The following is an 18,236-nucleotide window of genomic DNA, read 5'->3' as shown; positions in this document are numbered from 1 at the left end:
CAGCCAGAAGGTATAGCCAGAATGAAAAGCTTTTGGGACAATATCCAGAGACTGATGAAAACTCCAGTCCTCAAGACTTTGACTTGACCCCCAAAGATTTCATGAGGCACTGATTTGAAACAACCTTTTTTTGCTCTGCATACCAGTAAGATGAACAGCTTACAGAAGGGTATAGCTAGGGCCCCCAGAGAGCAAGGGAGGGGGGAAACCAAGCATTCAACAGAATGGCTCCATCCATGTTCTCCAGCTGCTGTTTGACCTGGAAGTCTCTTTAACATTTCTAGTTTGGGCAATGAGAGGTCCCTTGAGTGCTGCATTCCCTAGTCCTAGCCTGGAAACTAGCATTTAGTAAACACTGACTTAGAGGAGGGAAATCAAATTCATGACAGAGGTTGAATTAAATGACCTAATACCCCCATGCTTCCTATAATTTATGGAATTCCTTAAATCACTCTGACTTATTTTTCAGGTGTTTGGAGAGTTCCCTCCTGGACTCATGACCTCAAGAAATATAAAATTTAAACTTGCAAATGTGATTAGCATTTTATGAGAATTATTTTCTAGGGTTCCATATTTTAAAATAAATGGCCATAAGAGTGCTCAGAAGAATGAGGAATGAAGTGACCTTAACCACCATTAATGGGGAAAAGAAGGAGAAAGAACTGAAAAAAGAATCAGATAATTCCTGGATTTGAAGTTAAATTTGGGTTTAACATAAGAAAAAAATCGTATCTGGTTTTAAAGTTTGATGAACAGACTGGAAAGACAGAAGTCAAACTACAAAGGTTCAAGGTAAGATCTTATTGACATTAAAGAAATGGAGGTACTATATACTCATCATATAATTTAAGAATTTTGTAATAAAAGACAGCTAGATGATATAGTGGATAGAGTGCTGGACCTGGAGTCAGGATGTCCTAATTTAAATCCGCCTCAGATACTTAATTAGCTGTGTGACCCTAGGCAAATCACTTATTCTGTCTGTCTGAGTTCCCTCATCTGGGAAAACGGGGATAATAAAGGCACATATCTCCCCGGATTGTTATGAGGATAAAATGAGATAATATTAGAAAAGTGTTTTGCAAACTTAAAGTATTGTATAAATGCCAGGTAGCTAATAATGAACTAAGAAATCATAGAATCATAACTTTAAACGGGCATGAGAAATCCTACATACCATATTTCTATTCTTTTACAAGGAGAAATGTAGGCCCAGGGAGTATAGGTACTTGCAAAAGTTTACACTGTTCGTAACAAATAAGATGAGACTTTTTTCCTTTGTTGATATGGAAAGATTTGATATAGTGCAGAGTACCGGACTTCAGTCATATTCTGGTTCTGTTGCTCACTTAGCTCTGATCTTGGAAAAGGCAATGTACTGCTATAGGTTACTCAGTGTCCTTAACCTGTAAAAATGGTAGAGGAAGAGGAATGAACTAGATGATCTGTAAGAGTCATTACAGCTCTAAGTCTATCATCTTCATGAACCAAATTATGTTCTGATGCGACATAAAACTATAGTCAGTTTGGTTTTGGTAAAGATAGAAGGAATGGTTAAACTGATCAAACTAAAACCACTCATTCTGTGGCCAAATATGACTTTACTGGTATAAAGAGGTGCTGCGTAACTATAAAAAGCATTTGTTTGTTTGTTTTAGTGCAGTCAAAAAAAGAAACATGACTTCTAATAGAAAACTGTTAAATAACCTGATATGGTGAATTTCCTGTAAGGTTCACAAAACAGAAACTTATCTGGGCATTTTTGTGCCTTCAAGCACATACAGAAATGAAACCAAAATAGACTGGCTGCTTTTCAAGTAAGAATCATGGGGTCCAGCCAAGATAAATATGGAGTCTGAGGAAAATGATGGCTTATATATGAACAGAAGGATTTTGGAAAAATGTTGCTCTTTCACAAAATTTTGAAATTTGTGGCCTTAAAGAAAATAGATTAATGGTACTTATAATAATAAAAAGCAGAAGCTTAAGGAAAAATATGGGCCAGAATTACTACAATGTGAGGCTCTCACATTTGGGTGAACATAAGAACAAGGCAAGGATTCATGACAAGACTCAAGAGGTGACAAAGTGTGGACATATGAATAGGATCTTTCTTAGTGAATACAGATTGTAATTTTGGAATAAGAAGCACCAAGGGCACATTTTTTTGTCAAATATTTCAAGACTTTTTCTGGACTGACAAAACACAGAATTTTACTAAATTGACTGCACTAGTAAAATGTGAAAACGTGCCACTAATTTTTGTAGCTATATATAACATTTAAGAAAAAAAGTTAGATGTTTTATTCTGACTTGAAAAAAATAGTATATGAAAGTATTATTAGGCAAACATGTATTTTTGGAATATATTAGTCCTAAGACAGAATATCAAATTAAGTATAAGTGGTCATTATTAAAATACTGTGCAAAGTTGAACAACTGTCTATATTATTATAAAATAAAAATGAAGGAGTTTTAAAACCTAAAAAACTCTTGTAAATGGGGATCCCAAATGTCACTGTCTTGCAACTGTAGATGTTATCTGAAACTCAAGACCTCAGAGGGAAAAAAACCCTCAAACAGCTGGAATCCAGTTTAGACACACAAAATAAATCAGTTCTGACTGAATTCTGCCCTCAAAAAGTTCTAACCAGAACCCATAAGCTGCAAAACAAAAGAAAATACAGAAGGAACATTAGCATCCCTGGTAAATAAGGCTCATTAATTGTACTACATAAGGGAAATTTCAATAGGAAAAAAATAAAAAGAATGGAATCTTCTGTTAAATTCACAATTCTCATACAGCACACGCAATATCCTTGACCCCTTAAGGTCATAAACTTTGCTCGGCAATCACTCTCCCAAAAAGGGTACAGAAGGTTGCTTCATTGGTACAAACTGTAATCATTTGTTACGATCTTAAGTTACTGAAGATTGAATATACTCATGATGAACTGACATGGCAAATGTGGATTAAAGATAAAGTGACAATTTTCTAAAATACAAAATACTTTCTTCAAATCATAAAATTGTTGTTTATTAGTAATAATTACCATTATACAGCCCCACATGCACTATCTTAAATGAAATTATTTAAATTTATCTTATTTTGTACACAACTAATCCTAACATTTTCTTTCTAAATAAAGGTAATATATGAATACATATTCAATTTTTAAAATTTTATTGAACCAAAAAATCCAACTAAAGGGCCCAAGCAATAGGAATAAAACCAGAAAAGAGTCTAAATAAACATGGACTATTTATTACTTTTCAAGTTTAATTATTACTTTCACAAAACATCAACAAACTTTTTTTTAAATTTGAAAAAAAATTCTGCTTCCCCTCCAATTATGTTAATGAAGCCAAGTCAAGAAGCATTTAAATAACTACACTGTGCCAGGCATTGTGCTAAGTGCTGGGCACACAAAGAAAGAAAAAACAGCACCTGCTCTGAAGGAGAAAATATGCAAATTATGTACAAAAAAAAAAGATATACAAGAAAAATTAGGGAAAAAAATCTCAGAGGGAAAAAACTAAGGTTAAAAAGGGTTGGATCGTGCTCCTTGTAGAATATAAGGCTTTGGCTGAGACCTGAAGTAAGTCAGAGAAGCTGGGAGGTAAAAATGGGGAGGGATGGAGTTCCAAAGATAAGAGGCCAAACCATGAAAACTCTAGGTGGAGTGCATAGTGCAAGGAATAGCAAGGAGACCACTATCACTAGATCAGTGTTATGTGGAAAGGAATAAGGGGAAAAAACACAGAAATGTAGTAAAGGGCCATGTTTGGAGAAGTATAATAGCCAAACAGGATTTTATCTTTGCTCCTAGAGGTGACAGAGAACACCTCTTGTAGATGACCTCAAATAGCTGAACTATAAAAGGAAGGAAAGACATGAGGACAACAGTTAATGGGAATGGATGGATCAAGTGCAAGTTTTCTGGGGAGGAGGAAGACATGGGTATGTTTATAGTTAATAAGAAAGAATCAAAAGACAGAGAAAGACTGAAGATAATATGAGAGAATGGGGGTGATAAAAGAGGCAATCTGATGGAGAAGATGTGACAGAATGGGATTGCTTATTATTAAGGATGTGCAAAAGGACTACCTTACAGCAGTGAGAGCCCAGTTGTATAAATCATAATAATCAAGGATTGTACTAAAAATCTACTTTTTACTGCTGTCTACAAGGGGAAAATTTACTTTGGATTAATTTTACTTTAGCTTAGAGTAGATAGATATAAGTCATAATAAAGTTATTTTTAAAATATATGGTTTCCAAGGAATAAATGGAAAATAGAGCAGACAAAATGTTTTATTCTGTTTCATCAAACTTTTCCAACACACAAGCTATATTCAAAGTTATGTATAACTTTCCTTCACTGCTAAATATACTTAAGGAAGTTGTTAAGCTTAAGGAAAATGTCTTAAATAATATACTATCCAACACTTCAACAAAGTAGGGTTAGGGTTAACTTTAACCCTAACTCTAAAAGGATGTATAGTTCCATATTTTTTAAAGAGCTATTTCATGAAATTTTACTACATATATTAAAAGTTATGACTAAAATTATCACTACAAAAGACTTCTTAAAAAATGATACACAAATCATACATATTTATTTTCAATACTACTCTTTTCCCATTCTGGTATCACTCCCTCCTTTTCTCATCTGCCATTCATTCTCAACTACTTCCAACCTGGATTTGGACCTGACTACTAGAAAGAACTTACTTTTCCCAATGACTTATTAATTGCTACATACTGTAGCCTTCCTGTCATCTTCCCCCCAAGTCCCAGGCAACTAGGCAGTAGTGCTACACACTTGTAGTCAGGATGATCTGAATTCAAATTCTGACTCAATCCTTACTGGTTATGTGATCATGGGTATGTCACTGAGTTTTCCCATCTGTAAAATGAGGATAACAGAGGTGACCACATGGCACAGTAAGAGGCCCTGGCATCGGGAGACCCGGGATCGGTTCCGGCCTCAGATACTTTGCACCCACACAAAATAACTGGCCATGTAACCTTGAGCAAGTTACTTAACCCCAATTGCTTAGGAAAAAAATGAGGTTAATGATACGACTTACCTCACATTGCTGTGAGGATCAAATGAGATAACATGTGAAGTGCTTTGCAAACTTTCATTTTATAAATGCTTATTCTCATAGTTGCTATTATTCTTAGTTCTTATTCCTGACCTTGACTTCTTTTTAGCTGCTGAGATTCCCCTTCTGCTCTAGCCCCAATTCCATCTTCTCTCAGCTTTTGTGGTACTATACTCTGCTAATTCTTATGCCTTTTCCTTCTCAAGGAAACTAGGTAGCATAGTGGAGAGAGTGCTGGGTCTAGAGTCCAGAAGACTCATCTTCCTGAGTTCAAATCTGATACTTGTGACCTTGGGCCAGTCACTTAACTCTGTCTGCCTCAGTTCCCCATGTGTAAAATGGGCTGGAGAAGAATAAGGCAAACCACTCCAGTATCTTTGCCAAGAAAACCCCAAATGGGGTCATGAAGAGTCAGAAACTACTGTACAACAACAAATTCCTGCTCAGTCTCCTTTGCTGGATCTTCAAGATGTGTTGCCATCTAACTAGAGCTATTGCCTAGGCTCTATCTTGGACTCTCTCCTATTACCCCTTCCAACTCTAATGAGTTCAACTGTCATCTCCATGCAAATGACCTGGAATTCTGTACATTCAGGTTTAATCTTGTTCCTGAACACTAGTGCCACAAAACCAATTATCTGTTAGATATTTCCACCCAGATGACAAAAGTGGAACACATCATTTTTTGCTCTAAATTCACAACTCCCCCAAACTTCCCTATTTCTGTTGAGGGAACCACCATCCTTAGAGTTATTTAGGTTCAGAACTTGGTTTGTGACTCTTCTTTCTCTGTGTTCCCATGCCTAATCAGTTACTAAATTTCTTATCAATTCTACTTTTTATCAATTCTTCCCTTCTCTGCACCTCTAATCAACTAACCATGTTCAGACTCTCATCAGCTCTAGGTTTTACTATTGTGACATCCTTCTAATTGGTCTTCATGTTTTGGTCTCACCCTTTTTCTAATCCCTCCTCCTTCAGCTATCAAATTAGGATTACTCAACCACAGGTCTGGCAATGTCACTTCTTGACTCAAAAAATTTCCATGAGTGTTGCTTCTAGGATAAACTACAAACTTTTTAGCTTGTCATTTAAAACTATCTACAATCTGGTGCACACCCACCATCTTAGCTTCATTACTTCCCTTCATGCATTCTACATTCCAGGCAAACTGGCCTGTTTTTCATTATTCTCAGTTCCCCATCCAAACTTCCATCTTTGTACCTTCACAAAATTGTCCACCTTCTGGCAATGTGCGTTTTACTACCTCTGCTAATACCTCTTAGGATCCTCCCTTTGCTCTAGGGTACCTCTTATGTAAATATAAATAGGTAAAATAGATGCAGATATAGATGAGTAGTTAAGAGGCTTGTGTTACAGGACTGCCGTAAAGGGTAGAGGATGGGGAAAAAAACAACAAAACAAAGCTACAAACAAAGAATTATTGAGAATCTAGGAGGCTGACTTTTTAGAGAAACCTTCTCTTTGCCTTCAGTATTGCTAACCACTCCATAATCACAGTATCACTGAATTTTTAGCATTTGCCCTCAGCAGCCATATCTGAAAAACTGATCAGGTACAACTTACCTGATAAATGGTGTAAAGCCAAGCACAAACAGCTTTACAGAGGATGGCTGCTGTGAAGAGCTTTCAAGGTTCTGATTACATAGTATAGTGAACATTCTATTTATTCAGTAATAAATCAGAACAAAAAATTCACATAAAATCAAGGTGTACACCATTCACAGTGTTACAGCTTATCATAGAAAATCAAAATACTGCATTCACCATGTTACAACTCAACAACTTCACTAAAATGGCCACATAGTTTTCACCAAAGTGGTCACATAGTTTTGAACAAAGTACAGTCATTTAGTCAATCAATCACATAGTAATTCAATCATTCAATTATAAAGTACAAAAGGTCAAAGTCCTCCACCCATGGGGCACACTAAGTTACAAATCAGTCACTATTCAGTCATCAGTCACTATTCAATCATCAGTCACTACTCAGTACCCTCTTAAGGAGTAGTGGAAAATACACAGGCCATCCACCCCTAGGTCACAAGTAAATCACAATTTCATCGCTACCACAGAGAGGTCTTTTCATCTTAACTCAAGGAACATGGTCCTAGCTCCTATCCAAGTCTAACCAACTGCCACCTGAGCTCAAAGGCAGACAGCCCCCAATTCCTTGTCCAGCTCTCCATGCAGTTCCTGCTCCCTACTGAAGCTTACAGTGTCCAGTCCATTCCAAATCCTCCACAGTCTCTGTTCCTGGGAAGACATGATTCAACAAAGTCACAAGAACATTAAGACACATTAACAAAGCCACAACAACATTTTGATAGAATACCAACACCACACTCATGCTTCCTCAGTCTTCAGCAGCTCCAGCTGGCCCTCAGAAATTCTCAGAAGCCTCAGCAGCTCCAACTGGCCCTTGGAAATCCTCAGCAGCTCTGGCTGGCTCTCGGATATCCTCAGCAGTGTCAGTAGCTCCAGCTGGCCCTCAGAAGTCTTCAGCAGCCCCTTAGAAATCTTCAGCAACTTCGTTCTCAAAATCAGAATCAATTAATCCATGGAAGTTCCAGTCCAGCAGTAGCAGCCCAGCTTTCAGGTGCTCATCCCAAGAAGTTGACTTTCCCAGCTTGTGTTTTTTTTCCTTATATACAGTATTGTTCCTTCCTGTTCAGCCCCTTCCTGTTACATCAGCAACAGGGGTTCCCTGTTCAGTCCCTTCCTGTTATGTCAGCAAGAGGGGTTCATATCTTCTGTTTCTTTAACAGAGGTTAATTTGAAACTAGGTGCTAAGTACCTGTCAGCTTAGCAATACAAAGAGATCTTCAAATTTCATTACCATTACAAATGGCTATATATCTCCTTCTAAAAAACTTTTAATAAAGGGGAAATCCATTACCTACTGAGATATTTTGGAAAGCTCTGTCTAAATTTCCTTCTTTACAGCTTCCTCCCACTGCTCCTATTTCAATCCTCTGAAGTCATGAAGAACAAAGAAATTTAATTCCTCTTGCAGGTGAGAACTCTTTAAATACTTGGAGGTAGTCATCATGTTCCTCCTTGAGTCTTCTCCAGGCTAAAAAAATGTGCTTTCAACTAATTTTCACATGGCATTCACTCAAGGTCTTCACCATCCCATTTGCCCTTCTCTGACTTCTTACAATGGGCACCCAAAACTTAATACAATAATCCAGATGTGATCTGATGAAGGCTGAGGACAGCTAGACTATAAGCAATGTATTCCTGGAAGCACTGACTCTCAATGCAGCTGAATATCACATTAGTCTTTTTGGATGCTATGTCAAACTGTATGACTCATGTTGAGTCTGAAGTCTACCAACCCCTGCCCCCTCCCAGATCTTGTTCAGATGAACTATTGTTTAGCCTCTTAACTCTTCCCTATATGCAGTTACCTCACCTACATCTATTGCTCTAACTTACAGCATAGTTGAAAGGATTGAATGAAATAATACATGTGAAAGCATTTTGTAAACTCTAAATCCTATACAAATGTAAGACAACATTATTCTTTAAAAGTAGGAAGAGCATAGCTATGTCAGTTCCACAACTTTATGAAGATAAGTAGAAGCTAGATTTTCTTCCTACTTTGACATTATGAGCAAAGATACAGAAATAGATGAGAGGATGTGAAAATTCTGTTTTAAGTGAATATAATGATTGATCATAAAGAGGTTAAGTAACTTACTAAGTTACAGAAGACTTAATAGCCTACATTGGTGGGGGACTCTACTGACTAAATGACAGATCCTTGAAGAACTGAAAAATTATGTTGGCAGATTGATTGGAGGAGTACTAGACTGGCAAATTAATTCAGGTAATGACATTATTATTTTACGGGCCATAGTTCAAGTATGAACAATGAATATCTCTTCATTTATTAAAGTCTTCCCTTATTTTTGTAAATAATGTTTTGTAATATTGGTGATATAAGTCTTGAGTATTCCTTGGTAGACTGACTCTCATAAAGCTATCATTTTTGAAAAATATTTATTCATAACATTCACTATCAACACAGTTTATGCCCTTGAGAAGAAAAGGGATAATAGAACAAGAGACATATCTTTTGCCTTCCCCCAGGATGGCAATACATTTAAGATTTGAAACTGCTAGGAAAGGCACTATGATTCTGTAAAAGTAACATTGGACTTAAAAGTCAGGGGGAAAACATTTCTGATTTGTTCATTCTGTCACTTACTATCTATGGGGCATGGGTAAGTCCTTGAGCTTTCTGAGCTTGTTTCCTCATCTCTTAAAATGAATATAATAATACTTATATAATCTACCTACCCTGTCAAGAGTTGTTTTGTAGATAAACTAAAAATAACGCACAAAATGTATCTGGCATCTATAAAGGACAGTATGGGTTACATTAGTAAAAGGAAACATACAATAAAATTAGTTTAAACATTCCCATTTCTCATTTAGGTTAAGATTATTTTAATGGTTTAATTTTCATAATGAATAATCACATATTATTGTTATACTAACAAACGTAAAAAAGATGGTAACTGCCTCAAATTGTTGTAGCAGCAGTCACCCCAAGCATCCTCAAGGTTTGCTGCCAATACAGGTTCTTGGATCTGCTTTGATAAAGGAAAGCAACTTAAAATGGGTTAACAAGCTTACTTTAATCAGTCAAACATGTATCGTTCACCTAGTTCAGGGGAAAAAGGTCAGCACCCTGAACTTCAGAATATACAGACAGAATTATCAAGACAGAAACAGATCAAATAGACAGTTTCCACACTGTCCAACCATTACATCCATACCAAACAACATCTGGGTTTCAAAGGGGGGGGGGGGGGGAAGGGCCCTCTGGACAACGGCTTTCCAGAGTTTCATCTGATCAAATCACAAAACAATTCTCAAAGTGAGGCCCAAAACAAAGCCTCACATCAGGGCTTATATAGCCTTCTCCTGGCTCAGAGAATGTCACAACCTTTTGGACCCACTGGCCAATCAAAAAGTATCTACTGAAAAACAAGCCTCCCACCCCAGGCTCCAGGTGCACTTTAGCCTAGGGGCAGGGAAGATCTTACATTTACATTCCCATTACAATTGTTAGAGTTTAAAGAAATATAAGCTCAAATTATGTGAACAAAAAGAAATAAAATCATATATTGTATCATATGTAAACATTTATAAATACACATAGCAAGAGTTTTGTTATAACTTACTGTAAAAATTATTCCACAATGAATTACCAGAGACCAATATAACTGTCTGACAGATGAGCCTTTACTACATCATTATTCAAAAATCCGTAACATTTCAGTTTGTGACAATATGTAACAGAATGTTTTTTTGGCAGGGGGAGAGGAATAGGAAATTTAAAAAAAAATAAAAGAGGTATGCTAATATTGTATACACTTAAATGTTTATGTGTTATTTTCCCTAATAGAATGTAAGTTCCTCAAAGGCAGAGATTGCTTCATTTTTGTCTCTGCACCCCCAGTACCTAGCACCTGGCACCCAGTAGACCTGTAATAAATGTTTGTTAATGGGAAAAGAAAAAGAATTGTGTGTGACTCTTTTAAGACACAAAGTATTTTGGATGGAGCAAAGACAGCTCCAATCTGTCATGAGCATATTTAGGTTTAAGATCCATAACCATAAACAGTAGGCTTCAGGCTTGGGTGGTCTGTGATAGGTCCAAAAATATTAAAAATGGGCTTATTCTCAAAGTAAATATTTTCATTTTATGTACTTCAAGTCACAGAAATGATTCAATTTTTTTCAAAACAGAAAAGGTTACAATAAAACCTCTCTAATCATCTTGGTACATATTCAATAGATTTTTCAGCATATCTCCCTAAGAATAGACACAGATGACTCTGAATATACTGGGTAGCCTCTCAATTCAACATAAGCTCTCAGTGTATTCAATGACGATTGATAGTTTCTACAATGTTTTGTTTTTTTTCCAATGAACATAAATCTATTTTCTCTCCCTCCACTCTACCCTTCCTTCAGGGTTGGGAGGTGGGGAGAAGAAGTCCTTGAAACAAATGTAAATGGTCAAGCAAAACAAATTCCCTCATTGGTCATATCTATCTATCTATCTATCTATCTATCTATCTATCTATCTATCTATCTATCTATCTATCTATCTGTTTTATATTATACCCTAAGACCACCACTTCTCTGTTAGGTGGGTAGGATACTTTTATCATTGGCCTCTGAAACTAATTAGTCATTCAATGTATTGATCAGAGTTCTTAAATCTTTCAAAGTTGTCTTTACAGTGTTATTATTGTATAAACTGTTCTAGTTAGGGTCACTTCATTCTGCTTTAGATCATATAAGTCTTTCCAGGTTTCTCTGAAACCATCACTTCCATCTCTACTTACAGAAAATAACATTCACATACCAAAATTTATTCAGCAACACCCCAACTGATGGGAACTTTTTTAGTTTCTATTTTCTTGCCACCACAAAAAGAACATCTATAAATCTTTTTGTAGGTAGGTTATTTCTTCATTTGATCTCTTTGGTGTATATGTTTAATATAAATCCAAACTGTTTCCTGGAACAATTTGCAACTCTATTAATTGCATTACTGTGTCTGTTTTCTCATAACTCCTCCAACAGCTATACAGTGTTTTAATAAAAACTATGGGCCAAATAAACTTTTAAAATTCTGTATTTCTATTTTCATTTTAGTTACAATCTGGTACTGAATATCTGGCAGGCTATCCAAACCACCTAATTTTCATATTGTTACTCTCACTATCACTGTCATCATCACTACCACCACCATCATCAATCATCAGTTCTATAGGGCCAATCAATCTATGAACCCACTGGTATGGTAAACTTCAGGTATAAAAACCTTTTCTACTAATGAAGATTCAGGAACTCATCTATAATATATAGCCTTATAAAGCTGTTAGACTTGATTATTTGCCCATGTCTTGACATAACTTGACATAACTCTGGCTCTTTATGTAACATTGTCTGTCATCAAACATTCTTACTTTGAAGAACATTTTCCTTAACATAACAACTGGTTAAATATTAGTTATTTTTGGAGGTCTTCGAGCCCCTTTTTGATTCTATCTAAGAACAGAGTAGCCACAATCAGGTCAAAGAAAATAAATTTTTATAAATAGTTGTGGTGAGGAAGAATAATTCTGGGGAGAAAATATCGAGGAGTAATTTACTCCATGAGCAGGCAAACATGACAAAGACGGCTTCCAGGAAAGTAATTCATGAAATCAACTAAAGCAGTTTCTCAGGTTCAGGAAGTTTAAAGAACCCATAGTCCAGTATCTTTCACAGATGGCAGAGACACTTTGTTTCTTCTCAACTCAGAATTTACTTCTATACCTGCTTAATGAGTCTGCCAGAAAGTTTTCTGAACCATTAACAAAGACAGGCTGTCAGAGTGAAAGGATTCCAAAATCATCACCTCCAGATGTTCAGAGCTAAAAATCTTGGATCCTAACTGACTTTTTCATTATTGGTTTACATAATGAGCATTAAATATTATTTGTTCTACCTCTGAATTTCCTTCTTCCAAAAAGGCTGAGATAAGTGTGAAACATTTTTTCTATATAAAGTTAATACAACATTTATAAGGAAATGCTTTAGCTCCAAACTGGCTATTTTCCAGGAACTACACATTGATTCAGATGTTTGGTCAACCCCTAGAGGATTTTATTCTTAGGATTACCTGCAGCTGGTTGGATGTCACAGCTACACCTTCTTTTCCAAACTGAATAATAGGGTTTTTTTTAATTACCTAATTTTTAAAATTCCAAGGTAAAATATATTTAAGATTCTTAAATGAAATGGTGAATGTATTTATAAGCAAATAAAACAGAAGTAATGTGACCATAAAAACAAATTATTCCACTGATAAAAACAAAGATTTAAATTAATACATTCAGTCTAAAGGAAAACAAGTTTTAGTTAGGTTCAAAAGCAACAAACTATATTAATTTACAATGAATAATAACAATAATAATAATAATAGACATTTTAAAAGATTTTGTACAGTGATATGCCCATACAATTTCATTTGATGTTCACAACAATCTCATGAGGATAGGTGCTATTACGTAAATTTTACTGATAAAGAAACTGAGACATAGAGAAATTAAATGACCTGACCATGGTCAGACAATTAAGGTACGAGGAGGGATGCCAATCCAGATCTTTTCGAATCCAATGCAGTACTGAATTATTCAAGAATTTAATATTTTATAGAGAAGCAGAAAAAAATGCTCCTTATTAGAAAGATGGACAGAGCACATAACTCTCCTATTTAAATTATTTTAGTAAAAATTTGTTAAAATCAATATGCCCATTTCTCCCCGTCTTTCTGAAGAATAAGTCATTTAAATGCTCTGGGTCATCAAAAGTATAACATGGGGGAGAAGGGGACTAGAGCTAGAGCAGATAGTTTTGCAGTTTTGTGAAAAAACATGAAGGGTTTGTATTACAAACATACCATGAGGCTACAGTGTGACCAAGAAGCCAAGAAAACTATTGCCATATTTGACTTCATTAAGAAAAGGCCAATATCCAGGAACAAGGACAAAGCAGTCCTGGCTGTCCTCTGTCTTGATAATATCCTACCTTGAATACTGTTTACAATTCTGAGCACATTTCACAAAGAATCATGATAAATTGGAAATTGTGCATGGAAAGGGATTCAGAATTGTGAAGGGTCTCAAGCTCTTGTTATATTAAGAAACAAATGGGAATATTTAGCCTAGAGAAGACAAGTTCTGGAAAGGCATGATAGCTGTCTTTAAGTATCTAAAGGGTTGTATCATGAAAGATGGATTGGATTTGCTTTATTTAGCTTCAAAGAGCACAACCTGAAGCAAAAGGTGGAAGCTGTAAACATAGTCTTGATGTAAGAAAAAAGTTATAACAAAGCTATTCACTAGGGAAATGTTGTTTAGTAGATTGTGTGTCATTATAACCTCAGTTGGGGTTTTCTTGGCAAAGATACTGGAGGGCTTTGCCATTTCCTTCTCCAGCTCATTTTACATATAAGGAAACTGAGTAAACATGATTTGTCCAGGGTCACACAGCTAATAAATGTCTGAGAGTGAATTTGAACTCAGGTCCTGCTGACTCCAGGGTCAGCACCCTATTTACTGTACCACCTAGCTGCCCTGTCAGGGAGCTTCTTCAAAATTAGTAGGTCCCCCCCTCATTGTAAGTCGGTGGCATAAGTTGTAGAAGAAATTATTTTTAACGCTTAGGCTAGACAAGGTGGACACTAATGTCCCAACTCTGAAATTCTTTGTTTAAATAAATTTTGGACTAGTTAGTCTCTAAGGTCCTTAATACCTTTAAATATCTATAGTTCCTTCTGATTCTTAAGCTTTTTTTAAAAATTCAATTTTATTTTCGGTTTCAAATTCTCTCTTCTTCCTCCTCTACCCATTGAGAAGGCAAGAAAAATAAAACCCATTACAAATATGTAAATCTTATGCTTTTAAAGCCATGAATATTTAATGTTGGAAAACTTTTGGCTACAAAATAATTCATTATTATAAAATCTAACCAAAGAACTGGTAAATGTGTATTTCTTGAAGTCTTGCAAATATAAATCTTACTGATGGGTTTTAAACTTAAAGAAGAGTAAGAAAGATAACTGCCTACCATTCATCAAAGACAGCAGCTATAATGGAGAAAGAATGGCAGCTGAGACATCTAGAAATTCACGGGGTGTCAAAATGAAGAAAGGAATCAGCAAGAAAACCCATGGACTCAGATGTCTACAGATAAATGTACAAAATATGGCTAACAAGCAAAGTGAACTAGGAATCAAGAAAGCAAATTTTAGCACTCAGTGGTATGGGACCAATAAGGATAATGTAGATCTGGGAAACACAGGATATCTGACAGAGGGTAGGGAGAAGTGACATATTATATAAAAAAGATATTCGTGTGAAGAAATCTAGGAACTAGAGATGGGAAGCAGGAGCAGATGCTGTATGTGTAAATGAAAGGAGGTAAAAAACAAAATGGAAGAGAAAAGCGCCTACCCTGTACCAGGGCACTGTACTAAATGCTTTATAAATACCATCTTAGTTGATCCTTCAAAAAATGCTGTGAAGCAGGTGCTATTATTATCTCCATTTCATAGTTTAATAAACCTAGACAAACATTAAGTGACTTGCCCAAGGTCAGATAGCCAGGAAGTATCTGAGACTGGCTTTGAATTCAGGTCTTCCTGACTCTAGGTTCAAGTGCCTATCCAAAATCATTACTGGAGTACACTACTGACCAAAAGACAGAAAAAGGAAATAAATGAATTCAGTAAAGTTAACTAAAGCCTGAATTATCCAGACATTTGACATAATCCTTTCTCTTTCAAAAGTAAAGAAGGTAGTAATTTCTTGGCTTTTATTGGGATAAAGTCATCATTCAGAAGGTGGATAAGGCAAAGAAGGAAAATGCTACTGTGAACCTTATTCTCATCAACAATAAGGAAATAAATGGTTGCTAAGAAATAATGGATATCTTGGGGGAAGTAAATATGCTATCTTAGAATCTACAACAGGAAAGGAGAGATATAGTGTGACATGCTCACAGCATCTTCAGAAAATAGACTTCCAAAGTATTTTGTTCAGATATGAGCTGGGTAATTAATCTCTGAGTTTTGAACTCTTAGATTCAATGGTTCAGAGAAAAGATATGTTGAACCTCATGGACTTAAATTATAGCCAAGAAGTCAATTCAAGAAAGATCCGAAGCTCTTAAGAAAAAAGTTCTAAAGACAAGGAAGAAGTCTATTTTCTAAAGAGACTCATGGACGTACAGATCACTCACCAAAGAACTTAAGATTTTTACAAAGGATGGAAGCAAAGACAGGTAACAGAAAAGGAATGCAAAAGAATGGCATGATTTGCTAAGAATACTCTCAGGGATACTAGTGTCCCAAAATGAGCTAAGTCTGAGAAAAAATGGTACAGATCACAAAAAGGGTTTTTCTTTTTAAAAACAAGAGTAGGAAAAGAAAAAAATAAGAAGACTTAAAGGTTGGGGAAAAGGATGTCCTGTGGAGACAAGATTGTTCTATTTGGCCCCAGAGGGAAGAACTAAGAATAATTGGCTTATGTTACAGAAAAACAATATAAATGAGATATAATTAATCCCAATATAAAGAAAATTTCTTAAGAATTTAGTTATTTATTAACTCATATGTTACAGGCTATATAGAATATGTGCAAAACCTATTCTCTGTCTTATTCTAAAGTAGTTCTGTGACTTGGATGAAATCTTCCCACTGATAATGTCTTCTCACCTCTGCATATCCAATTTGTCCTTTAAGAACCAGCTCAAGGGGCAGTTGGTTGGTGCAGTGAATAAAGCACCAGCCCTGGAGTCAGGAGGACCAGAGTTCAAATCTTGCCTCAGACACTTGACATATTTACTGGCTGTGTGACCTGGGGCAAGTCACTTAACCCTAATTGCCTTGCCTTCCTCCTTCCCCCCCCCCAAAAAAAAAAGAACTAGCTCAAAACTTGCTTTCTCTATTTTGACTTCAGTTCATATTCATTCTTTTCCCTTCTCTAATCTCTTTTGATATATTTGGTATAATCAAACTGTTACTATGTCATCACAACCTATCTTTGTTTATTAAAGGTTTCACATAAATTTTGTCTCTCCAACAAGATTGTAAATTCTCTTGTGGACAGACACATAGTCTTATATCTCCATAAATCTACTGCTATGCTTAGTATAACATTACACACAAAGTAAGCACTTGATAAATACTTACTGATTGGTGTTTTATCAGCAAAATTAAACCATTTTCATATTATTTCATGTAACCAATTACTGGATGTGCATGTAGAAGGCATTCAGTAAATGAGCTCCTCCAAGTCAGGGACCAAATCCAAGATTCTTCCATATTCCTAGAGACTAGGATATAGTAAGCACTTAATAAATGTTGCTTGATAGGGACTGGTTAGTCTACCAGTTCTAATGATTTTGAGATCAGGGGCATGAGAGCTGGCATTTCTGGATCTTCTGCTCTCCTAGTTTAAAGGAACAAAAAAAGGTTTCTGCATTATGCCCCACAAATTTATAATTTTTAGATCAGGATCACTTTATCAGATGTCTGCTTATGTCTATCAAAACTCTCAAAAGTGTATCTCAATTCCCTCTACTCAGAGAATGCTTAATCTGCATTTTCTGACTGCTAACTATTCCTACAGCAGGTTACTCAAAATACAAAACTTTTTGTTTTGTTTTTTAGTTCTCAAATTTTTTAATCATTTAAAAATATCTTGAATGCAGAAAATTAATTTAAACAGTTCTGTTTCCCCACCAAAAAGAATGAACAACTTCATTTCCTAGTTATATGCCTAACTAAACTACGTCTTCCCTTTCAACTAAAGCAGTATTTTCAAGGTATTGCTAACGAAAGAGTTCAAACTTGGTCTTTTATCATTACTCAGACACAAAATAAGATATCAGGTTTTTGATAACACTGGCACAAAAAAAGAAAACATAAAAAAAAACACATTTCATGGGTTTTGCCTACTAGGTCAAGCTATTAAAAAAAGAGATTTGGATTATTTAAGATTTTAAAGAAGGAACCACAAAGTAAGCTGTGTAAACGGTATGCTGGTCATGAAAGTCAAACTTCAGATGACTGACAATTACAGTCAAATAATCACTTCTATTGAAGTGTGAGAGCAAGAATATTCTTACACAGTTGGCAAACAAAGCCAAGCCATCTTTACAAAAAGATTCTAAACTTACATGGTAGTCATAAATAATGATGATATAATACCATTTAAAATTATTACATATAAAATAAAACCACAAATGGACTTTCAAGAGTCTATTCAAGCATAGGCTTCATCCCACATGCTATATTTCAATGGAATGTACTAATCCTGTTAGGTCAAATTAAGTCAAGCCTAAAAATACCTAAGTCGTTCACAAGTTTTCAGTTCATTCTCTGGAATGAACGTACTAGAGACAAGCAAAAAACATAGACTAGGTCTATACCACAATGAATTAGTGGTCAAACAATAGGAATAATTTTTTAAAGAAATACAAATTATTAACAGCCATGTGAAAAATGCTTAAGCTAATACGAT

The 18,236-nt window shown here is 35.5% G+C and overlaps 1 protein-coding gene across 1 annotated transcript in view; it reads right to left on the bottom strand.

The window, feature by feature from the left end:
- Positions 1-17,016, bottom strand: part of LOC138148346 (transmembrane protein 135) — a 90,558-nt gene extending 73,542 nt beyond the window's left edge. The window contains exon 1 of the mRNA XM_069071040.1: positions 16,904-17,016. The gene's annotated coding sequence lies outside the window, so the exon portion shown is untranslated. The remainder of the gene's footprint in view (positions 1-16,903) is intronic.
- Positions 17,017-18,236: the final 1,220 nt, after the last annotated feature.

Source organism: Petaurus breviceps, unplaced genomic scaffold, assembly GCF_028583685.1.
Source record: "Petaurus breviceps papuanus isolate PSGF00001 unplaced genomic scaffold, PetGlider_PUasm1.0 90823, whole genome shotgun sequence".
Lineage (NCBI taxonomy): Eukaryota > Metazoa > Chordata > Mammalia > Diprotodontia > Petauridae > Petaurus > Petaurus breviceps.
The sequence above is the reverse complement of the archived record's forward strand: the minus strand, read 5'-3'. Positions and strand labels throughout refer to the sequence as shown.